Source organism: Leopardus geoffroyi, chromosome B1 (assembly GCF_018350155.1).
Source record: "Leopardus geoffroyi isolate Oge1 chromosome B1, O.geoffroyi_Oge1_pat1.0, whole genome shotgun sequence".
NCBI classification, from domain to species: domain Eukaryota; kingdom Metazoa; phylum Chordata; class Mammalia; order Carnivora; family Felidae; genus Leopardus; species Leopardus geoffroyi.
The window spans coordinates 99815344-99841024 of NC_059327.1; the positions used below are offsets into that span (position 1 = coordinate 99815344).

The window sequence follows — 25681 nt, forward strand, 5'->3', positions numbered from 1 at the left end:
GTGTTCTCTTATCACTGCTTTCCCATCTGTTCCATTCACTTAGCATGTATTGAATATAACAGAAAAACAAGCCAATTATTCAACATTTATTAGAACATATGTGGCTGACTGTTGGATTGCTTTTAGCTGATAACCTGACCTGACCTCTTTGTAACCAGAGACAGCTAAGTTGAATTCAGTTTATTCTTTTAAGAAGAACTTAGTAATTGTCACTAAAATCGAGAAAAATTATCCATTTGTCCTTTAATTATGTAGCAAACCTTTTATCAGTGGTTTTCAGGGAAGCAACAAGGTAAGTGTAGGCTGTCAGCCCTGCTCCACATCACAGATACGTCACTCCCTGACCCTTTCTCTAAGAATCCACCAGAAGTTCTCCTGGTACAATAATAACACGCATCTGATCTGAGACCTGGTAATAATTCATTTGATGTAGATTTTAATAGAAAGCTGCAATAAAAACAGTTGGACATGTGAGAAAAAAAAGCCCACTAAAAATGAAATAAAACTGATGACATAAAATTTAAAAAATGAGTACCAGAATGAAAGACAAATGAAGATACGATCTTAAAACAAAAATAGAGGCTCTAAAAGAGAAAGCAAGATGAGATTGTATAAACTCATTAATGAAGACTATGGTTTTGCCTTAAAGTTCTGAATTCTATTTCATTTGATTTGTGCAAAAAATGCCATTTATTTTATTATTTGCATTTCTCATACTTATTATTTGTTCTCTTTAATAGTAATCATATTTAGTTTCTAGTAAATTCTTATTTAATAAAGAATGACTTTCAGTGTCCATCAGACGTTGAGAATTTGTCAAACTGATACTAACTTAAGACCTTTAAATTGCCTTCATTTAAATACAAAGAGAACTTTATCCCTTCATCCCTTTGGGTTCTAATGCTCTTAGTCTTTGTCCTGGGCAATTATTTGTGACCAAAAATGCAGATGTTTCAGTGTTAGCAACTTCTCATTGGAAGTGAGATTTGTGTATTTAGTCAGTAAATATTTGTCGGACACTTAATAACTAGTCACCAATAAAAGTGATAAACAAAAAACGCACAAGGTTTATGCCCACAAAGGATTTATGTTTTAACAGCCTCTTTTTAAAGAAAGAGTAAAAATAGGATATAGAATAGAATAAGATTGTAAACTCTATGAGAAAAGAGACATTTTCTCTTTTGTTCACTGCCATATTCCTAGCAGTTTTTGTATAAAGGAGGTGCTCAGTAGATACTAAATTAATGCTTTGAAATAGGTTTGTAGACAGAGAAAAGATTTACAAAATCTAGAAATTTAGAGTCCTTTATTCTTTTTATGTATGTATCTAATATTGTCTTGTTTCTAAATCCCAAACTGTAGTGAAGGGTAACCATGTTGTGTGAAAAGGCAATCCGCACACATATGAAACACGTTATGACTTCCAGGGTGCTAGACCCAGGCTGCTTATTCTAGAAATCTTTGGTTGAAGGAGACAGAAGTAACTCAGGCCAAGGGAAATGTATGTGGTGAATATTAGAAATTCACAAAATTCATGGGAAGTGTCACAAAACTGGTTAGGACACAGGCAGAGTTCAGGTTATCTATAGATTTTAGGAAAAGGATATTCAGAAATAGCAGGAAGTATTTGTTTACGGAGCTGGGATAAAGAATGCTAATTGTTTTCATTGTTTCTGTCATTCTGTTTAAGTTTCAGCAAGTTTAGCTTGGGTTATGCTCCCATCTCTTAGGTGGGAGAGGACAGAACATCAAATTATATTCCTCAAATAGCATCCAATAGGGAATACAGAATTCTGAAGAGGGAATCAGGGTGAAATTAGGAAAAGGACACCAATGCTAGGAAACCCCAGCTAGAAAATGCTAGCCACAGTGCTTATGTCAACTGAAGCATATCGAGAACTGTAACATCACCCTTCACCCCACTTACAAGCTCACAAGTCAGCATGCTGCAGTTTCATAGACACGAGCAGAAGACACAAGACTTTAGGTCAGGGACAAAGACATTTATTACTCATAGAACAGCAGGCATCATGGGCTTCGCGTTTGCATCGGTTCTCCTTGCCCCAGGCTCTATGGGAATGATGCAGAAGCAGACCCAGGAGGACCCTACATGCACAACTAAGGAACTATGAGCCTAGGACCCTCCATCTTATTAAAGTGCCGCTAGCAGACTTGCCCAAACTTTGTTCGGGAGAAAGCCATTGTGTTTATCTTAGACGGCAAAGAAATCTGCCCTCTGCACTGAGGGGAAATACTATATTTCCAAGGCTATTTGCTACACAAACATCCTCGAAAAGATATTCCAGACAAATGATGTCACAAGATGGGCAGAAACATGAGGGATTCATGGGGAGTTGTCTACCAACAAGGTCAGAGGATGAGTTGAGGGGGACAAAGAGACATTGATAGATGCAAGTATGATTCAAACCAAATGAAGAGAGAAACCAATGGCCAAGACATTAGAACTCAAGTTCGAAGGGACTAGAGGGTAAAATAAGCTGAGAGCTTTAGGCTTTGTAGGTTCAGAGGGAACAAGGCAGCGAAGCTGGTGCTACTGTTGGGAGGTGTCCTCAAACCCCGAAGGTCGTTTGTTGCTGGAATGTGACAGGCAGGCTGACAACACCAAGAACTGGATGGATCTTTTTGCCAGTGTGTGCCTCCGTCTATTTGGTGGAACTTCAAGAATTATATAAACGTATTTATGAAGAAGATGCGAGAACATGTGGAGATCAGGCAGAGCTGTTTGGGACTCAATCAAGAGATCAGCTTCATGTCACTGCCTTAGTGACTGGATACTTACACTTCACTCAACAAGCTGACCTTTGGTATTCCCAGAGTAGCGTCGAGGCCTTTCTTAGCCTCGACCCTACCACTGTCTTAGTAGTGTCGAGGCCTTTCAGAAGAAGGGAGAAGCCCACTGTGGCCACATCATGCTTGGCCACATGCTAAATATTTACCCCATCAAACCTTACTCTGTCTGATATAGGCATCTTCTCTGTCCAAACTCACAGGTACTTCCTGGAAGAAAAGAAACCAAACTCAGTCATTGTAGGTTCCAGCCCTTGTCACAGGGCAGCGATGACAGTGCCCAGAGTGACACCCTTAACCTTTGTGAGAGAAGAGGGGCAAGTGTGGGCAATGTCCCCCTAGTCATCTGCCTGTATTTGGTTCTCCTGTAATATTCAGGAATATTCAGAGGAAGAGTTTAAAAACATGTCAATGGCTTCAGGGTAAGAATTAGTGTTAAGGAAAAAAAAAAAAAAAAGGAGTCTTTAATTAGCATTAAAGAAAAAAATTTTTTTTTCCTTTTTTACTGAAGTACATGCCAATATAGATTGAAAAGAGAGTAAAAACTTCAAGTAGTTACCCCATGGAGGTGATAAACAATTTAAAAGATATATTTTAAGGGAAAGAAAAACATTGGTCAGTCATTTTTAAACTAAATGAAAAGCTAGAGAGAATATAAAATAAAGCTTACAATAAAGAAATGTTATTAGTTATAAAATCAAATAGAGGCTTTATCAGAAGTATTTCCTCCTTTTTTTTTTTTTTGTAGTGACCCTATTCAGATCTTGAGTAATGAATTCCTTCATGATAATGATGTACTTCAGAAAATCTCAAAGAAAATTTTGACTTCATGGCACTAAAGCTGCTATTTAAGATATATTTCAGTCAAATATACTCATAAGGGAATGCTTAAGAATAAAGATTGAAGGTGATGCAGAATTTCCAATGGATAAAAAGCAATTATAATTAAGAATAACTGTTTCCCTAAGGTCTGAAAATGAATTTACGAGTTGGTTTAAGAACTCTCACTTTTTCAATCGGTTGTCAGATAGGGATATCACTATTTCTGCAATGGATATTGTTACAGTCCTGCTTAAAACAATCATTTCTGATGTAAAATTTATCTTGGATTGGTGGCTTTCCAAACCCAGCCAGCCACCTTAGCAGCTTCTCAGTATTATCTGAAAACTGGCCACACTCTGTAAAGTGCTGCCTTGGGCCATCTAGTTCAACTTCCTCCTTTAATGAACTGACACAGAAAAGTTAATCTCAATCATGTGACAGATCTTTTTAACGTTTATTTATTTTTGGGACAGAGAGAGACAAAGCATGAACGGGGGAGGGGCAGAGAGAGAGGGAGACACAGAATCGGAAACAGGCTCCAGGCTCTGAGCCATCAGCCCAGAGCCCGACGCGGGGCTCGAACTCACGGACCGCGAGATTGTGACCTGGCTGAAGTCGGACGCTTAACCGACTGCGCCACCCAGGCGCCCCGACAGATCTTAATCCAAGCAGAATGGTTTCCCATTCCCAGGTCTCTCACATCAACCTCTAAGATTTTACATTTCACTTTTTGTATTAATTATTCTGACATTCTTCTTTCCCCATAAGAGAATGCACAGTGAAGTTTGATTATTTCAAAGAAAAGTGGATCATATTTCCTTCTTTAACCTATCACACTACTGAACAGAGATGCCTCTGTTTTCCCATTGAAGATCAGCATAGAAATCAGTCATACATATCCCAGTTTTGAGAAATTTTTTATCCAATTTTTCAAGTGAAAGTAACCATGATATATGAAAATACAACCATGACATAATGAAACACATTTGAGTCTTGAATGTGCATAGACTAAACAATAATATTGGGTTTCCTACTACCTATTTGTGGTATATCTAAATATCTGAAAGGTCTAAGTTTCTATAGGAAGAAATAGATCTAAGAATTAGAGCAAAAATTTGCTCAAATGTGAGCAAACTTTTCATTTTACTTGCAAAAATGATTTAGGGTTTTTATGCACTCTTCACCTGGACTCTCCCAGTGATATTACATAATCATAGTACACTTACTAAAACCAGGAAACTAACTTTGAAAAATACTTAAAAAAAAAAAAAACCCACAGGCCTTATTTGTACTCCCCATGTTTTTTTTTTTTTTTTCATTTTTTAATAGTTCTCTGAAATTTTATCACAGACATGGATTTATATAACCACTGCTACAATCAGGATACAGAACAGTTCCATCATCCCCTAAAAACCACATTATCAAGCTCTCCCTTAATAATCACACTTTTACCACAAACCAAGCCCCTGGCAGCTACCATGACAAAAGAATTCACAAATAATTTAGTTTTAAGAACTCCAACTTTACTGAGCCAAATGTACATATCAAAAAAGAATTGTTTAGCTTTGTGTTGAAAAGCCAGTGACTACTTCTAGTATAAACATGAAGGCAAGGTAGCAATTTCCCTTTGTCTTTCTGGATTTTATGCAAGACTAACAACATGGACATTAATAAAACCTGTATGCCTCACTTTCAGTGAAATCAGAAGACAGACATAATCCACAGATTCAAATAAAAGGGGAGGGTGTGCTGTGATCAGGTAAGAGTACCTTCTAAGCTTCTTGGGATGAAGGGCAGCAAATATTGTTTCAGGGGAAGGGGGACAGCAAGACGGCCCAATAGTAGCAGAATTCAGATAACAGAAGAATGAAGCAAAAACATACTTTTTTAAGGTGAAAGATCAACCTGAAGTAACCCATCTATATTTGGTGCATACATTGAGATCTATCTATTTCATGCTGCTCAGATAAATTTGAAAACCTTGAAGAATAATGATCATTTTCTTTGAAAAATATAATTGACCACTACTGACCCCGGATAAGATTTTTAAAACTCTAAACATCTTATTTCCATAGAAGAAATATAGCTATCTTGGGGCAGGAAAAAAAAAAGAAGAAGCAAGAATAGATCATTTCACGGGAGAATTCTGAGACAGGGCTGAAAATTTTAATGTCTTTAAAACTGTTCTAAAACACTGTGGAAAAAACCACTTTTCAGACACTTTGTATGCAATCTTCATAATGCATGAACTTGTTATTATAGTTTTGTTAAATAACACTAGTCCCTCAACAACAGGGTTCAAATTTCAGTAACCATGATGTATTAACCATGAGTAATTGCATAAAGTAAACACTTCACTGCTGGCTTTCTGTCCACAAATCACTGTGTACATAACAGATGTGCATTATGACCAGTGTCCATCATGTCACCTCTTTCAAAGTCTATTGGTGACAGGTCATTGAGTATCTGTCATTCGCTTTATGCACAGAGAGCAAAACATGAGATCGTGTTGTTTCTTGTTTTCCCAATGACAAACCCATGTATCGTTTTACAAGAATGGAATATTGAAAGAGGAAATTGGCCAACAAAGGTTTAAGCGTAGCAAAGACATGACAATTGATGATGCTGGAGTAGAATTGGATACAAGAGAAGATTTAAAAGGAGCAACAGGGGTGCCTGTATGGCTCATCAGTTGAGAGTCTGACTCTTGATTTCCATTCAGGTCATGATCCCAGGGTCATGGGATCAAGCCCCACTTCAGGCTCTGCAGTTTGGGATTCTCTCTCTCTCTCTCTCTCTCTCTCTCTCTTCTTTCCATCTACCCCTCCCCCACCTGCCTCTTTCTCTCTAAAATTAAAAAAAAAAGGAAACACAGCAACAGCAAAGCAAAGATAAGGTGAGATCCAAGTCTCCATGAAGTTACAGTGCAAACCATGTCAGCAAAGTTTCTTAAATATAAAAAAAGCAAACCAAAGTTGTTTCAACATCTTTTAGTTAAAATGTGCTGAGGACAGGAAGCCACTATGGTTGAAACTATATACAGTGATTATGAGGAGACTGAACTTGACTGCCGGTAAAAGTTGGTTTCATTGTCTTAGGAGTTGGCATGAATTGATTAACGTTATTTGGTGAAACAGTTAGCACAACTATGGGTGCTGCTAGGAAACGTCTGCCCAGATTTCAAAGGTTATTAAGACCCCTTGGCATGGTTTTAGGGGGCATGGTCATTTTTACAGTTTCACACTACAGTGCAAAATGAGGACTTCCTGTGTAAATTGGTATAAAACATGGCAAAAATGACATGAAAAAGAAAATAATGGACCCACAGACCTAACTAGCTTATCATTTTTTATTAAAAAAAACCCTGAATATCAGCAACCAGAAGCCAACACTACATTAAAAAATATTTTATCATGACCAGTGGGTTACTCCTGGAATTCAAGCACAGTTGAATATTGGGAAAGCTATTAATATAGCAGTTCTTTTAATTACATACCTAAAGAGAAATATATATATATCCTTCATGGATTCTCAAAAGACATTTAATGAATTACAACAATAGTTCTTGATAAAAACACTATAGAAACAGGATACAATTTACTCCTCAGCATAAAAATCATTTTGTGCTTAATAAAGAAGAGGAGATACAGCCTACTGACATCAAGGTTAAATCAAGAAAATTCATTATCACCATTATTATTTAACATTGTTCTGAAGTTAGTAGCCATTACAATTAGAAAAGGAAAAAAAACAAGGATTGAGTTTGTAAAGAAAGGTGACACTATCACTCTGTGCAGACACTGTCATCATATACTTGTAAAAGTCCCAGTGAATCACTGGAAAAACCACCATAAGCAACTAAAGATTTCAATAAAGCGGTGAGGTATACAATCAACACGTATTTCCAGCAGTTTTCACATATGCAAACAACAACCAAGGGCAACATACAGTGGAAGAGGTATACAAAAATGACATTTTTGTCTATCAGAAATGTCTATCAGACAAAAATCCCCAAATCTGATTGTTTAAAAACTTCTTTTCTGAAAGTCCACGAGAGAACAGGCATGCTCCTACACTGCAAAAGGGCATACAGGCTGCTACAATTCCTCTGGAAGCGATTTACTTGCAAAGTAATAAAATCGCAAATTCATTTTCTCTTTGATCTGGAAATCCCACTTGGAGAGTTTACCTACAGATAGGCCTGGACATGTTTGAAACGAAGAAGGTACAAGTTAATTCACTGAAAGAGACAACAATGGACACACGGTAAAGAAACAAAAATTGAGATGGCAAGAAATTTGAAAAGCATGTCCGTCAATAGGAAGGAGACTCATTAAATATATCCTTGTGTACCTATGCATTTCAGCAGTACAACTGGCAAATGCGAGTGGGGAAGCTTCACCAGGCACTAACACTGAGAAAGCCCCACCACATGTTGTCATGGGAAAAAAGCTTGGTGCCCGACGATGTGTATCTTATGCTACCTTTTGCATAAGAATGATGGCAGTAAGACCTGCATAAACAACAGTTCACATATGGGAGGAAGAGGATGGGCACCGGGCCCTCGGGGCCAAGGTAGATGCCCACTTAACACTGGACAGCTCTTATTTATTTACCCACTGAATGTATTCCCAATTCAAAAAGAAAGGCCAACGACGTGGGATAATTTAATACTCATTTTCCAGGTCAATATTTTAAAATATTGTTTATTCATTAGGGGTCCATTCAATCTTCTCCCCTGTACGTTAAGTGGGCCCATTTGTCGATTTGTCCACCGGCTGGAACTACCCCACGATGACCCAGTACAGCACCTCTTCAGTGTGCCCTGTTTGCAGCCCCATGAATTAGTGAAGGATGCCAGACAGGTTTCCTGCCTGGGCAGCAGGCCACGGATAAGGTGTAAACTCTTTTAGTCAGAGTTCATTTCATATCCAGCATCTACCATTTCCTAGCAAATGACTTCACCCCTGCTAGCTTCAGTTTCCTTTTCACAAAATGGAGATAATAATGCCTTCGCTGCAAGGTGGTGAAGATTAAAGGAGCTGACTCACGTAACACACCTGTTGAGGCACGGGACAGGTGCCAGTTGCCTTTTTTTCCCACCTGACTTGCTGAGTTTAGCAAATGATACTCTACCTTAACTGACTTCAATCAAATAACTATCCCTTCTTCATTCATTTAGAACTCTTGTGGTCATTGGTCTGCTTTAGCGTGAATAGCTCCGACTTAACTCTTGCGTCACACGAGCTGTTCTGCTTTTCTCTGGTATTATGACTAAGACCATAGACACAGCCCATGGATGTTCAGTGTAGGTTGCTAGTTTAAATGAATAGCATATTCCTTCGCAAAATGCTGACTGATTGCTGGCTCATAGATTTCTTGGGGCAAGTTAATTCCGTGAAAACAGCTAAATGGGGTTTTGGGTGCAGACTTTTTTTTTCTTCCTTACTAATCAGGATTAAGTGTAGTGGATATAGCTACATGCTTGGATTTAGCAACTAGAGGTAGCATAAAATTTTATACCTGATGCCTACCCTGTTAGTAATGAAGGTAAGCAGCAGTAAATAAGAAATAGATAAAAGCAAATTAAAAACCAAATTAACATTACCAACAAGCTTTCTCTTCAAAGACTAATAAATACTCTGAAATATTCTACTTAGGAAAATGAAACTGTGAGTTATGTCCTCCAGTGGGAACCTGTGATTTATCTGGGATTTCCCATAAAGACTGTGTGTGCCTTGTAGAAACTAGATGTCAAAGGGATGGCATTTGGTCTCACAAATGAATTTCTGGAAGAGTTTTCTGAAATTTCATGTCATAAGCAAAATAGCCATATTTGAGAACAATCTGTAATGAAAATAGTGTTGAAAGATTTGTATTTGATTTCTCACAGTATTACAATTTGAAAAAAAGAAGCTGAAGGACAATAAAAATTGTAATGTGGGTCAAATGAACAATGCTGGCTTCTCCTTCTCATCTTACCTTTATTGGATGAAGGCACTTTCCACTAAGTTTTGAGAAAAAGAGATGTCTTTAGAACTACATTGACCAGGGGTGCTTGGGTGGCTAAGTCAGTTAAGCATCTGACTTCAGCTCAGGTCTCTATCTTACAGTTAATGAGTTCGAGCCCCACCTTGGACTCCACACTGACAATGAAGAACCTGCTTGGGATTCTTCCTCTCCCTCTCTCTCTGCTCCTCCCCCACTTGTTCACTCTCTCAGAATAAATAAATTAAAAAAAAAATACATTGACCAATAATACCACATGTGGTCCCTGTCATTGTCCGTAAAAAAATTATTTAAAAACTAGAATGGAGAGAAAGGGACAGGACCAGGGCTAGGATTTCAGTATTCTTTTATTTGTAGTAAAAGCTCTAATTTTTTTCATGAGAAGAACCTTCCCTTGATGTGCATATGCAGTTGTCATTAGCCTTTTACAGGGGCCATATATCCTTGTGAATTCTTTACATCAAATTATAGACAGAAAGGTCATAAGAAAAAGAGGAACCCAGGGCACCTGGGTGGCTCAGTTGGGTGAGCTTCCGACTTCGGCTCAGGTCATGATCTCAAGGTCTGTTAGTTCGAGCCCTGGGTCAGGCTCTCTGCTGACAGCTCAGAGCCTGGAGCCTGCTTGGGATTCTGTGTCTCCCTCTCTCTCTGACCCTCCCTCGTTCATGCTGTGTCTCTCTCTGTCTCAAAAATAAATAAACATCAAAAAAAATTAAAAAAAAAAAAAAGAAAGAAAAAGAGGAACCCTGGCATGGAGCTTCTCACAGAGCTCACTGTTGAGAGACTGACCTGCATTTGTGCTCTCCCAACCCACAGGCAAGAACTTCCATCTACCTTCCCACATTACAGTATCAACTCTTTGGAATTACAGGGAGGAAATGTAAACAGTCTCTCTCGGTTTTCTACAACATTGAATTGAGAAGTTGTGTTCTTGCTTGTTCATCTTAACAAATTTGAACATTTTCGTTTTCCCCAATAAAAGGAGACTTCTTTTAACACCCGGGTAGTTATACTGGGGATGTGAGGAGATGATCGGCAGGAGGTGGCACCCTCGCTGCTCCCGTGTTTGTGGGAAGTTAACCCTGTAATGGGTTTAGGGGACTGAGCCATCTGGTTTTACAGTTCATTACCCTTTCACTCTCAGGAGCAACACATTCTGTAAGGAGTTGCTCTTTGCTTGCTGAGCAGTTTAGAATAGAAACTAACAATGGGATTAACTTCATTCTGCTTCCCTGCAGGTTTCCATCCCCAGGGTGCCCTCAATTTGAAGAACAGTAACATCAGTTCTGGAGTTGGGGAAATGAGAACAGCAGGCGGAACATAGGGGTGTAAAGCAATCAGAGTATACGTTTGCAAAGAAATAGCCTACTTAGGATGAGGCCAGTAGGCAAAACCAAAAACACTGTCCATCCCTGCTGACACCATTGCAGTGGATAGTTAAAAGACAGACAGCATTTGTGAACTGACCAGTGTGGGGAGAAAATCCTTTCCTTGGAATCCATGAATTGTGGTAAAGGCTAATTTAGTGGTCCTTCCTTCCTTCCTTCCTTCCTTCCTTCCTTCCTTCCTTCCTTTTCTACAGAGAAATATCTCATAAGTTATAGACCTTCCCCATGCTCCTCTCCTCTGCTTAGGAGCTACAGAGAGTATACTATCTACCACGTGCTTACATGCACTGTGCTAAATGCATCGTGTACAGTTACTTTGCACTTAATCCTTACAAAATTTTATGAAGTAAGCTTTACTATGCATATTTTATCAATTACGAAAATCATGTTAGAGAGCTTAAGTAACTTGTTCATTGTCAAAAAAATAAGTGAAAACACAGCGCCAAGATTTTGTGTTTGTCATTACTGAATATTAAGTAGAAGGAAAAGCTGAAGAAATAGGTGACAATATAAGGTCTATGGATGAGTCACAGAAACTGAGACTGGAAAATATGGAAAATAAAAGATGAAGGGTGACTCAGTATTATTTCCCAATTCATAAAATCAATAAAGAAATTTTTTAATTAAATTTAAAATTTTATGTCCAGTATAGCTATCAGGAAAATGTTAAATAGTTCCACTATCAGGAAAATGTTAAATAGTTAAATAGTTTTATACTTACATATAGAAGAAGAAAAAACGTCTTAACTCACATTCAAAACAATGTTTAATATTAATGAATGATCTTTGTAATAGGAGGAATTTAAGTTAAAGGTAACAATACTTAGAAAATATTAAAAAATAGAAAGTTATATGATTTTGATGGAGAAGATCTACTTATAGGGAAGACTTGAAAAGAAATGATTTCTTAATTATTATCTCTTATTATCTCTTTGTTATGAGATGGGCAAAGATGACCAAACCTGATGATGCATCACTGGAAGTAAACGAAGGGCCAGATAATCATATGAGTTTCTTTTTCTTTTCTGAAATTTGTATGCAGAGACTTTCAGTAGTCAGGAAATCATCCATGAGGATTCTCAGCAAGGTTCAGAAAGTAAGACTCTGGTTCGTTGTCAGCATGACTTTGAATGTATAAAGAGAAGAACCATTGCCATAGGCATTTGGTTATTTTTGAGTATAGGAAAGAACTAAGTTGAAAATATGATAAGCTATTATATATAAACTGATTTTTTTTATTTTTGTTAATTTTTTTTTTAATGTTTATTTTTGAGAGAGAGAGACAGAGAGATAGAGTGTTAGTGGAGGAGGGGCAGAGAGAAAGAAGAGGACACAGAATCTGAAGCAGGCTCCAGGCTCCAGGCTCTGAGCTGTCAGCCCAGAGCCAGACGCGGGGCTCAAACCCATAAACCGTGAGACCGTGATCTGAGCCGAAGTCTGCCGCTTAACCGACTGAGCCACCGAGGTGCTCAGACTGATTTTTTTTTTAATTTATTTATTTATTTTTGAGAAAGAGAGTGAGAGTGCATGTGTGCAGGGGAGGGGCAGAGAGAGGGAGAGAGAGAATCCCTAGCAGGCTCCATGCTGTTAGCACAGAGCCCAACGAGATCATGACTGGAGCTGAAACCAAGAGTCAGATACTTAACTGACTGAGCCACCCAGGCTCCCCTATATATAAACTGATTTCGAAGCAGGATCTTGATACGAACTTAAAGCCCTCATCTAAGCAAAATGAGAAAGCAAAACAACAAAACACCTTCTATAAAAACAATCCACAACTGATTCATTAAAACTATGACAACAGCAAACTGTGTTCCTACCTTTTCACAGAGATCCATCAATTAGCAAGGATAAATATAGTACTGTTACCTTTTAGTAAAACTTGAGGATTAATGGGATTGAGATATGTCTGTTGCCATGAAACATAAATTCCATCCAGTAAGGATTCAAATGCTAAGTTGGAAAGTCTCTCACACCTGCATGTAAGCTTTATTCTTGGCAAATTTATCTTCAGCATCAATGTTAATGTATGTAGAACACTTCAAAAAACTAAAACAACAAAATTTCATTTCATATGTTTCTATAGAAACTGTTTCACTGCTAGTATGATATTTGGAGATTTTTTTTTTTTAAATGGCTTGTGTTATGTTGGAAAGAGCACTGAGTTTCCAGGAGACCTGAAAAGTTATCTCTGCTTTGCTGTTCTTTGTTCCGTATTGATTCCTGAGACACTGCTTTATCATTTATAAATTAGAAATAATAATTCCTGTTCTTCTAGCTCTTCATAGGATTATATGAAAATATTTTACAAGAGATATTATATCTAGATTTAAAATACTGGTAATTTTTAATTCTGGAGACTCAATGTAATATTTCTAAATTTTGATAAAATTAAAATCTTCAGAATTAAATTTGAGTAGTCATAAATTCCAGTATATTCCCAATAACAAGGTCATATGAAATCTCGAACATTTACAAAGAAGAAAACAAGCAGGCTATAATAAGAGAGAAAATTTGAAATCCATATTCTAATATTGTAAGAGATATTTCACTTACAGATAGTAGTTGGCCATCTGTTTGCATTTTGGTTAGCTTAGCCTCCCTATAACGCTGGGCTGTGGTGGCAATGTTGCCTTGTATTTTCTGTCCTGTAACTGACATTTCTTAACCTTTTGGAAAGCTATATGATCAATGGATCCCTAAGGTTAACCCGTCACTTCTATTTTTAATTCCAGGTTAAACTTGAGCTCCATAGCTACCCTTCACATGGCACCAAGTCCCAACAAAGAGTTTCAAAACCCTCTCTAATTTTGATAAGACTGGAATAGGCATATGTTCCCTAAAGAAGTTCAGTCAAAATAGGAACACCCAGATTCTTTAAACAGCCTCTTTTTTCCAAAACATGCATGTATCTCCTTTACTATGAAATAGTATATTTCAGTTAGCAATTGACATAGGATTCAAGAACATATCCTCCCCCTCCCAAAGAAGGTTCTGATGATACTTCCAATTTGTGAATAAAAAGGTGAGAGGAAATTTGAATTTCTAGAACCAAATAGCCTTGTTTTTAATCTCCCACATGAGCTTTTTCATATTGGTAAATTTCTCTTTATAATAAATGCATTGCAGGCAACTCAGAGGGAAAAGTACATAAAAGGAAGAGACATGCATTTTGCCCAGGGCACTTTAATCGATCTAAACAAAGGCTGGGCTCCAAGCAAATGTAACTTTGGAGATCAGAAGATTGCATCTGCTGGCAAATAAGTAGGTTTTGGGAATTCATGCTTGGGGAGGCCTGCTATGGCTGCTCGGGGCCCCTTGCATTTTGTCAGTGGTTTATTGAGCAATCAAAACATTTAGAATTCTCATGGAAATTTGCCTGAAGCAGGCATGAACAGACTGAGGTGTAAAATAATGATTAGTTTATGAGTACAGGTGTTGCCCTGTTTTTTTTGTTTATGTTTTGTTTTTTTTGTTTTTGTTTTTGTTTTTTTTTTGTCCGTTTTGGATTACCCTTCATGGGAGCAAAGAACACAAAGGATTTTCTGAACATGTACAGAGGTGTATTTCTCATGGAATATTTGAACTATCTCCTTACATCAGAATCAGGACATGGGCTAGGCTGTGAGATTGGAGTTCTGTGATGTGAGCTGCTAAAAGTCCCTGGTTGTAGACTCATTACAAACTTCACATTTAGATTTACATTCATATATGACTGATTACAGCACTGGGCTTCAGTCTGCCCTACCCCTCACAGATGGACATTCATCATAAAATTAATAATGAACCAAAGTGGCTCCTGTGCCCCAAACCCATTCCCATACTACAGTCCTGAAACCATTACATTAAGAATGCTCTTGTATATTTACCTGTAATGCCCTGAGCTCATTTGTACATAAGTCCTCTTTGATCAAAGTCCAAATTCAAATCAACGTTGTAGGGCCTGGAAAAAGATGAGACAGGTGCACTCATACCAAACCTAAATGAACTTGCTATTTAGCCAAGAGGGCAAGACTGATGTTCATAGATGCTTCATCAGAAAATGCAAGTACAGGGGCGCCTGGGTGGCTCAGTCAGTTAAGCATCCGACTTTGGCTCAGGTCATATCTCGCAGTTTGTGGGTTCAAGTCCTGTGTCAGGCTCTGTCCTGTCAGCTCAGAGCCTGGAACCTGCTTCACTTTCTGTGTCTCCCTCTCTCTCTGCCCCTCCCCTGTGTTCATATGCTCTCGCTCTCTCAAAAATAAATAAACACTTAAAAAAATTAAAAAAAGAAAAGAAAACACAAGTACATATAGGTGTAAGGCCTTCTAACCTGGGTAATAGAGGGACAATTTTTGTTTTAAATGCCTTCTTAAAGGAAAAATTATTAAATTTTGAAGTATCTTTGAAAACCTACTACCTAGGAGAAATTCTCACAGGACAATGTAGTATATTTGCTTCATATGTTTTCAGTAAAGTCTTGTAGAAAGGTCATGCCAGCCAAACAAAGGAAAGCTAAGTCCTGACCAGGCCAGATTTAGGATCTCAAAAAGGGAGGGGGATTCAGTGGCCACAGGAGATAAATATATTCATTTTGAATCTTTTGGTTTGCAAGTAATAGAAATCCATTTAAATCCTTTCTGGCAAGGAGGGGATTTTATTGAAAAGCTGGATGGCCTAGCCATTGAAGGGCAAGATGCAGCTTGACCTAAGGGGTGACTAAACTTGGAACTTGATGCCCTCCTGAACATCCCTCTTCTGTTTGTAGATCAGCTTCTTTCAGAGGTTGGCAATCTTCGAATCACATAAAGCTGTCACTAGCGAAGGACTTCTCTTCCCAGGGAAGAATTGAGATTGGCTCACCCTCAACTTTGACAAGGAAGGTAGGGTACAATCAACGTGAGCAGTTATTAAAAATTCAAGGTTAAGTAGAGAAAATAATAGCTTTGAAAAATAAAAGGGTGAGGTTGCCAGAAAAAAAGGACTAGTTTTGTGCAGCTGGATGTAGGTAATGTACCTGAGAATGAGAAGAAAAATCATCAGTTATGCTTAAGCTGAGGACGCTTGGTTAGAGGGACCAAGGACAAGGAAGCAAGAGCAGAAATTAGAATGTGTGAAGAGGATTGAGACTAATACTTCCAAAGGAGAAGAACCAGGCAGTATCCTGCTCAAGTGACTGTAACAAAAGCCTAGAAAATTACCAGGCAGGGAGGTCAAGAGCAACAAAGACTGCTCTTTAGAAATACAGTTAAGGCCAGTGAGAGATTCTGGCTTTGAAACTCAGCAACTTCAGGACTCTCTGAAACCACTACTGGTCTTCAAAGGACCACAGCCTCAGGGCTGGTGGGGCCCTCTGCTGGGTCCTAAAAGTATTCTAGCCTGTGGTGTTACTGCCACTGTTGATCCACCTTTGTAAACATTTCTGGCTGAGGGTACAAGAATTTCCTCATCAAGTCAAACCTAGGTCAGAATTTGTTTTCAGCAAATTCAACTGATTGACCAATGCACAATTCTTTTTCTTTTCTCTTACGAACTGGCGAAGTCTGAAGACAAACTAGAAGGCAAAACAAAACAAAATTTCCTGAGAACTATTTCACAAATCTCCTCTCGTCTAATATTGAATCTTATTAACCCTGATTTAAAACAGACAAACCAACAAACCTTTTATTTAGAAAAGGTAGCAAATACATGAGACTGATAAAAAAATTATCTCTAGGTAGAAGACTTGAGCAGACATTTCTCCAAAGATGGTGTACAAATTGCCAACAAACATGTGGAACGATGTTCAACATCACTAGCCATTAAGGAAATTCAAATCAAGACCATAATAAGGTATCACTTCACACCCACTGTGGTGGCTATTATCAAAAATACAGAAAAGAAGCATTGTTGAGGATGCAGAGAAACTGGAAACTTTGTGTCAGTGGGAATGTAAAATGGCACAGTTACTACGGAAAATAGTACGGTGGTTCCTGAAATGATTAAAAATAAGATTACCATTATGATCCAGCAATTCCATTTGTGGGTCAATATCCAAAAGAATTGAAAGTAGAATCTTGAAGAGATATTTGTATACCCATGTTCATAGCAGCACTGGTCACAAGAGCCAATGGGTGGAAATAACCCCAGAGGCCATCAGCAGATGAAAGGATAAACAGAATGCAGTATATTATTTAGCTTCAAAAAAGAAGGAAATTCTTATGTATGCTACAACATGGGTTAACCTTGTGGACATCATGCTAAGTAAAATAAGCCAGTCACAGAAAGACAGATACTGTATGACTGCGCTTACATGAGGTATCTAGAGTAGCCAGATTCATAAACAGAAAGTAAAATGGTGGTTGCCAAGAGCTTGATGGGGAGGGGAGATTAGGGAAACTGGGAGTTGTTCAACGGGTATAGAACTTCGATTCTGCAAGATGAACAAGTTGCAGAGATTGGTTGTACAATGGGAACATACTTCACACTACTGAACTGTAGTCTTAGAAATGGCTAAGATGGTAAATTTTACATTACCACAATAAATATGCAAATTATGACCAGATTTTTTTTTTAATTTTTTTTTTAACATTTATTTATTTTTGAGACAGAGAGACAGAGCATGAACGGGGGAGGGTCAGAGAGAGAGAGGGAGACACAGAATCCGAAGCAGGCTCCAGGCTCTGAGCTGTCAGCACAGAGCCCGACGCGGGGCTTGAACTCACGAACCGCGAGATCATGACCTGAGCCGAAGTCGGACATTTAACCGACTGAGCCACCCAGGTGCCCCATGACCAGAATTTTTGATGTGAACATTTGGATTCTTTTATCTAAATAAGAATGTTTCCATTATGAGTCGATTTGATATAAAAATATTTTTTCTTTCCTGTAATTTATACCCCTTTATATTGTATGATGTTTTCCTTTTAAAATTGCATTTGGGCAATTGCTGATAACTTTATAATTATTGCATTAACTTTAATGCAATATAATGCAAATTATACTAAGATGTTTATAAACACTACTAGTTTTAAAATTAAAATTTTCCCTGTAATCCAGCTCTTAGGAAATCAAGAATAATGTATTTTAAGCAGTGTTTAAACAAATCATAATTAATTATGTTTCAAGATACATCGACTAAGCTGGACCTTATAATTAGAGAGCAGATTGTGTTGAAAATGCACTTGCACCACCCCCCTAGGCTTGTGCAGTTATTTCTGGGCTCTAATTTAGGCATGTAGTGTTTGTTCACCACTAGGAAACACCTGATAAAAATACTTAAGTAACCCAAAGACAGTTATATATACCTATGAAGACCTGCAAAAAATAGTTTTATGTGAGAAAGACGATTATCTGCTTATGCTTACAGTTTTGAATATTTTCTTTGATTTTCATGTGTGTCTATTATAACCAGGCAATATAGATCGCTCTTACCACAAATCTAGACTGCTAAAAGTTCTGGTTTTGAAAAAGTAAGGTCATGGTCAAGCCTTCACATATAACCTCTATACCAACGCACAAAGAGATGTCAACTAGGTGGCAATCATTCTGCAGTTGAGAAGTTGAGAAGTGAGAAGTTAGAATACTTAGCTTAATGCCACATAGACTTAAGAGGCGTCGACAGCCAAGTCTTATGGAGGGGTGGAATTTAATACCGGGCCTGACACAGAGCAAGTAGATCTTCCAGGAGGTGGCTTTGCGCCTCTGATTTTTTTCCTTTGACAACAGAAGTCCTTTAATTTTGTTAAATTTCAGTTCCTTCAAGCATTAAGTAGAGCCAACCAACACCTGCTCCTTGTGCTCTCCTAAGGATACTAAAACAACGCCAACAAAGCAAACAAAACCCTTCCGTGTGTCTCCTTAGAAGAAAACAAGTTGTTTTAGGAATATTTAGGATTCCTTTTTATGAGCACAGAGGCAACGATCTTCTGTGCAAGGGAGTACTTTCAGTGGAGTGGTAAGAGTTGGTTCTGTTACACTGTATAACCAAGGGGGAGGTTGTTCAAAAATTACACGTAAAGTTTCTTCAGAACACATGTGTAAAGTGAATTTTTGTATATTCATTTCTGAAAATCAGAATCTCTCATAATTGTGTTTAGACATCTTTAATAAAAGTGAGCTTATACTGAGTAAAGCAGTACGGAGAAATATGATACATAAAAACACAAAGAGGGCCACCTGGGTGGCTCAGTTGGTTGGGCGGCCGACTTCGGCTCAGGTCATGATCTCGTGGTCCGTGAGTTCGAGCCCCGCGTCGGGCTCTGTGCTGACAGCTCAGAGCCTGGAGCCTGTTTCAGATTCTGTGTCTCCCTCTCTCTGACCCTCCCCCATTCATGCTCTGTCTCTCTCTGTCTCTCTATGTCTCAAAAATAAATAAATGTTAAAAAAATTAAAAACACAAAGAAAGTGTGTGTGTGTGTGTGTATATGTGTGTGTGTGTGTATATTATATATGATATTTATATATACTATGCATATATATATACTATATATTTTAAGAGATTAGACATGAAATTAAGATGAGTCAATTCTCTTTTTCATTAAATATAGAACCACAAATCAAGCAATAATTAAATTTCTGTGATAAACCTTTCATATACTGAAGCACTATTGTCACTTCGGCCTAAATGTCCTCTAGCATCTCTCTATGAAATTATTAATTCCAAACAGACTGGTAACTTTGAATGTCACACTTTAGAAAAACAGAAATATTAGGTCAATAAAATAACCTCTGCATTTTCTAAATCCTTTGGCATTATAACAATTTGGCCAAAAGATATAGATCTGAAAATGTATTTGTATATTGGATTACAAAAGTCAAAGAGCCACTTATTGTTTAGACTTCTTAAAAAAAAAGCTTACTGATAATTTTATTAATTTATTCATATCCATTGATTATTTCTGCTCTCCTAACACTGAGAAGGCTAGGAATTACCTTCAGATATAATTACCAATAGAATATTTGCAGAACTATGTTCATCTTTAATTATTTATGTTTTCCCATTGAAAGCAATCCAGATCGAAACATGTTAGTGACAAAAATGTCACTTACTTGCATGTTTATGAAGTTCTTACTGAAGAAAAAATGTGGACAATACATTTTTTTCCTTTTGCCTCTTCTTTTAAACCTTTTCTCATTCTCACCCAGGTCTGTTTTCTTCATTTCTCAAGTTTTTGGTTAGGTACGTGGAAGAAAATGGAGCCAACCCTTTCTCTGGTCACTCTGGGTCCATCCTGCTGTGAAGTTCTCATCAGTGATCACAAGGAGAGAAACAAATGGCAGGATAGAGTCAAGGACACAAGAGTCTAGTCATGGAGCAAAACCTACAGGTAAAAACTTCTGTGTTCATTCAGAAGGCTTGTTGTCACCAATTCTGCATTCCCCATCCCCATCACTCTACTCCTCAGAACTGAGGGAGATCTGATGTCTCTTATGCCCAATTTGTGAAGCTTTATTTTTTAAAAATGTCATCAAAGTAGATGTATATTCAGATAAAATTTGGTTATAATATTTTGACAATTTGCAAACTGTGAGTCTCCACATTGTGGCAAAACTGGAGTGATTTAAAGGGTTGATGACTAATTCACCACAACTTAGTGAAGCTGCCAAATGATATCTGGGTCATTTTTTTTTTTTTTTAAGCTTCCTGCTGACTTTAAAGAGAGTTTTGAATAGTTCTGTTGTAGTGCAAAGAGATTTAGCCTTTGAAGGACAAGTGATATATATCATGCTTAGAAAACATATCTCATTTCATCAACATTCATAAAATATACATTTAACATGTATTGAAAACCCAATATATCCATAACATAATTACACATATTATATATACACCATTTTTTATACAAGAAAATATAATTTTCAGTTTACACTTTAGTGATATGCACACATTGGATATTGAGTTAACATGATTGCAGCATAACTGCATACCGATTTTCCCAAGAAAGCATATCAATACATTCTAAATGAGTGGAATGACAATAGCCCATGGAGAAAGGAAAAAAACATCATGGGATAGAACGGTTTCTCTTTGGAAGTGCCAGAACTTGAAGGGCATGTGGGCCATGGACTCAACTAGCATCTCACCATGTTTTCTCTTGCTCTCTTTACTCCAGTCAAATGGCTTTCTTTCCCTTAATATCTGAGATTCTTTTTCCTCCCTGATTCTGTGAGTTAGCTGCTATTTCTCTTTCATAACTACTTCAATCATTACTTCCTCAGGAAATGCCTTCCCTGCTTTCACTCACAATGAAAAACTAATATGGCAAATGATGGTTGTCTTTTGTTTCTGTTATCTGTGACTGCATAACAAATCACCTCAAAGTTGCATGATCTGAAACAACAATGAAGCATTATCTCTCAATGGTTGTGTTGGTTGCCTGGGCTTAATGGGCAGGTATCTCTTGGAGTCTCTTATATATTCTGCAGGTTTGATGGATAGATATCCAAGATGGCTTCTTATGTCAAGAAGAACATCCAAGATGTTTATATGCCTGGAGTCCCTGTTCTCCTTGGCCTCTTGGTCTCTCCTTACAATATTTTATCCTCCAAGGCATCTCCAGGTAGCTGAGATACCACAGAAAAAGAGTTTCACTTCTTGTGGCAACTGGCTTCTGAGAAGCAAGAAGCAGAAGCTGTCATGCCAGTTAAAGTCTTCCCCCAGAAGAGAAACGATGTCACTTCTGTGACATTCTATTAGTCAAAGCAGTCCCAGGATTTAAAGGGTACAGGAATGCACTCTACTTCTCCATGGATATGTAAAGAAGTCATATTACAGAAGAGCACAAAGGGCAGGAGTTCTTGTTACAGTCACCTTTGGATATACAATGTGATATACACATACATATGCATACACATATACATATATACTAGCCACATGAATTTTAGATTGAAGAGTAACATATACAAGCATGCTGCTTGGAAAGAAGGGGAATGAGGAAAGATGGAAGGAAGCTCTGGTGAAAATGTGAGGGCAAAGTGGATTTTACCACTGGTTATTACAAAACAAAAAGTCGGAACAAAGAGAGTCAGGAATGAATTAAAGGCTAATAAAAGTGTCTTTGAGAAAGATCTAAAAATAGGAGGAAATAAGGGGTAAAAAAACAGGTTCTTGAGCACCAGCACTTGGTGGCACTCACAGAAGTAGTGAGGGAAGCAATGTGTCATCCAAAGCCAAGAAGAGAACCTATTTCTCTAGCTCCTAATGTGTTTGAGCCATAAATACAGTCCTCGGCTGGAAGACAGACTGTACAGACAGCATGGCAAGTACAAGCGTTCTCATAAAGAGGCTTATGGACTAAAAGCATTGCTCATCCAGGGTTGAAGGGGGATAGTTAAAGGCTTTAATCATCTGTCTTCATTTAAAATGTACTGTCACGGGTATAGTTTGAATTTTTATAATAAGTTTTCATTTCAGCCCAAAACTCAGATGTTTAAGAAATAAATTTTTGAAATATTTTCCCCAACTGATATGTCTAACATAAATCCGAATTACACTAGGTGACTATCCTTCCACCCACCTAAAAAATTACTCACTCCCTCTTTTCTTGGTTGTACCTGTAATATTTCAAGGAGCTTGCAGAGTGCCAGGTGACCAAGGACGGCATCTGTTCTAGGTAGCTGCCGTCTTCCCTCCCTGGCATCTTCTGAAGCAGCCTTGTTCAGTCTGGTCGGTGTGTGTTTGCCCATGCAGATTGCTTCCGTGACACCCTGGAATCTTGACCGGAGGCTCCATGGGTCATGTTAGGACTCAGTTAACGCTTGGGCCTCTCTTGGGTGCACAGGAATCATGCTGTTCTTCTTGTCTATGCTGAGACCACAGAAACTCTGTGAGGCTTCATACACCTCTTTACCCCTTCCTGATTACTAGAGAAAAAGGAAACCATCTACTCCTAGCACATGGAAATTGCGAGAGGCTTTCTGGACATATTTGAATCCAGACTTACTCTGAGGACTTTTCCTTTTCTTTATCTCCATCAGGAAAAATGAGGCAAAGCTTCCCTCTACACATGTTGCCCTCAAAATATTTGGAGTTCTCTGTCCTTCAAGACTTTCTTCAGCAGAGCATGGATATCTCTACCTCAGATCCCACTATATCTATTCATGTCTACAACTCTTTCTCACTCACTTCTTCCCCCAATTTTTTGGAGTTACTTTTCATCTTGAGGTTGGGAAAGATGAAAGAGAAGGGGACAGAAGCAGTGAAATTTCACTTGAGTAGTCTAGTATGTTTTTGCCTTGGGTTTCCCTTGTTGGCGAGATTTTGCCCATGAAAATGTAGGCTTTTGATCCTCAGCAGGCTGTTCTTTGATTCTTTGAGTACATTTCTTGCAGCAGTTGATAGATGCTCTATAATTTAGCTTCCCTAATGCCAGAGGGTCACAGGGTAGCATAAAATATAAGGGACACATGTTGATTAATACTTCAAGATGTTATTCTACCACAGCACTGACTTCCCCAACCTCTGGGTTACCCAACTTTTTGCTTTGATGTAATAAATAGGACGGGGAAAAGATTAGTTTGAGTTGTATGAACTTGGTACTAGTTGACAATTTTAACCAGAATGGCAGAAAAAGATTGCAACACAGAAGCATGGGGTCTAGTGTATTTTTTTCTTGTGGTCTGGCCCATGTATCATCTGCTTCAGAGTCAAATGCAGTAGACATAGTGGGAAGTAACAAAGTTATTGAAGTGGTGTTAACTGCACCTTACTCCAGGTATTCTAACCAGAAACTCTAGAGGTTAGGTCTGTGATTTTGCAATTGTAACTAACATGCCAAATGACTGGTATGTGTTATTTGGTACACACACCAACCCCTCCTTGGGAGTTTTTATTTTCATACGGTGCCAGGGAACAATCAACCTGAGTCGGCGGCAGATGATAGATCTTTTTCAGGGAGCCATCCTTCCGTCTCATTGGCCTCCGCCATGGTGGACTTACGTCACTTTGTCACATAGGTTCACTAAACACTTAATCCATATTTTTATGTCACTGTTTAGTGAGTGATTCATTTCACTTGCAGAGAAGAGAAAGCTATTCTTCCTTAGGAAGTCATGTTTTACACCAAAGGAATACACAACCGAATCAAACAAAGAGAAACTCAAAACAGCTTCCTTAACCATTGTTTGTTTAAATACATGGGGATTGGGTCTATATTGAGCAAAGAAAAAGAAAACTTGGAAGATGTAAGTTGCATTTATGTAAAATAAAACCAGGATTGAATTTTTTCCTCTTGAAGCTGAAATTACTTATACAACAGAAAGTGAAAGATGTAATAATTGATAAAAGGATTTGAATTCACATTATATATGCCATGTGATAAATTAGACTTTTAAGATATGAACTGGTAACCCAACACTTTACATTAAAATTTTAAAATACAGAAAAATGACTAACGGAAAATTTCAAACACTTAACTACTTATTATAAGATGTAAGCTGGGGGCTATATTTACTTGAATTTAATTATGGACAAGAGGGAAAACCAACACAGTACCTGGAACAGCAAACCAAGGTGCTACGTAAGTTGGTTACAAATCAGCAAACAAAAGAATGCTGAAGAAACTGGAACTTACAATTAAAATAATGTTGGCAAAAGGAAACTGTCATTTTTCATGGATTGGTTATTTAACCACTGACTTTAATGCAATATGTGGCCTCAAAAGAAAAGTTAACCAAGTTTATGTGTGTCATTTTAAGAATTTTAGTTCAAGTGTAGTCAATCTTGATTAACTTTAACCCATCTAACTGGAACCTTTAATTAGTGTTATTTTTTTTTCCTTAAAAAAATGAGGTACCACACACAAAAAAACAGCTTTTTTCAAAAGTTTACTTTAAAAATGTCCATTAAAAACTCCCAGAGCATTTTTCAATGTCACTATTTAGAAAAACTTTTCCAATCCACTGTTTTCTTTATTATATAATAATGTGATATACATGCCCTGAATATTAATACTAGACTCTCAAAAAAGAGTCCGTTTTATTCAATATAATATACTTCCTAAGACAACAAAGTAAACTAATCTTCATTATAAAAAAGGATAAAGAGAATTTCAGGAATTCTCTCACTTGCAGTTAATAAGAACACTGAATAAATCTAGAATCATCCATTTACTGAACTTTTTTAGTTATTAAATTTGAATTTTAATAGCTGGGACACTTTATTGATAGTTGTTAGGTAGGTGTCAAACAGAACAATGAAAGACGGTCCAGACAATGGACACAAATTGTCAGCAACTTCTGACACTGAGCTCGTACAGGGGCACTGAAGCAGTTCACGTGTGTTCTGCTCAAGCCAAAGTTTAGAAAGGGAGAAGGGGAAGGAGACAAGATTAATAAAGTGTATGGAAAAAAAGAAGCTGAAAAGGAGACAACACAGATGAGAAAGTGAATATATGCTTTCAAAAAGTGCCTCGGGTCCCATTCAGTGGTATCTGTTCAGACAAAAGCTTTGCATATTCCAAAACATACTGGTTCATAGTGAAAAGTTGTAATTTTAGGGCTATCTATAATTCTCAGTACCATTATAATACAGTGACTTACCTGGTCAAATGTTTTCTTAAATAATTTAATACATCACTATTTGTATTATAAACATGCCAGACAAACTACACTGTGATGTACCATTGGTGATATTAACTAAGACAGGATGGGCAACTGTCAGAATTTTAAACATAATTTATGCTGTGATCTATGAC

At 37.6% G+C, this 25681-nt stretch overlaps 1 long non-coding RNA gene across 1 annotated transcript in view; it reads right to left on the reverse strand.

Moving 5' to 3' along the window:
- Positions 1-805: 805 nt before the first annotated feature.
- Positions 806-25681, reverse strand: part of LOC123592778 — a 68271-nt gene continuing 43395 nt past the window's right edge. The window contains exon 4 of the long non-coding RNA XR_006709925.1: positions 806-3018. This is a non-coding gene — a long non-coding RNA (uncharacterized LOC123592778). The remainder of the gene's footprint in view (positions 3019-25681) is intronic.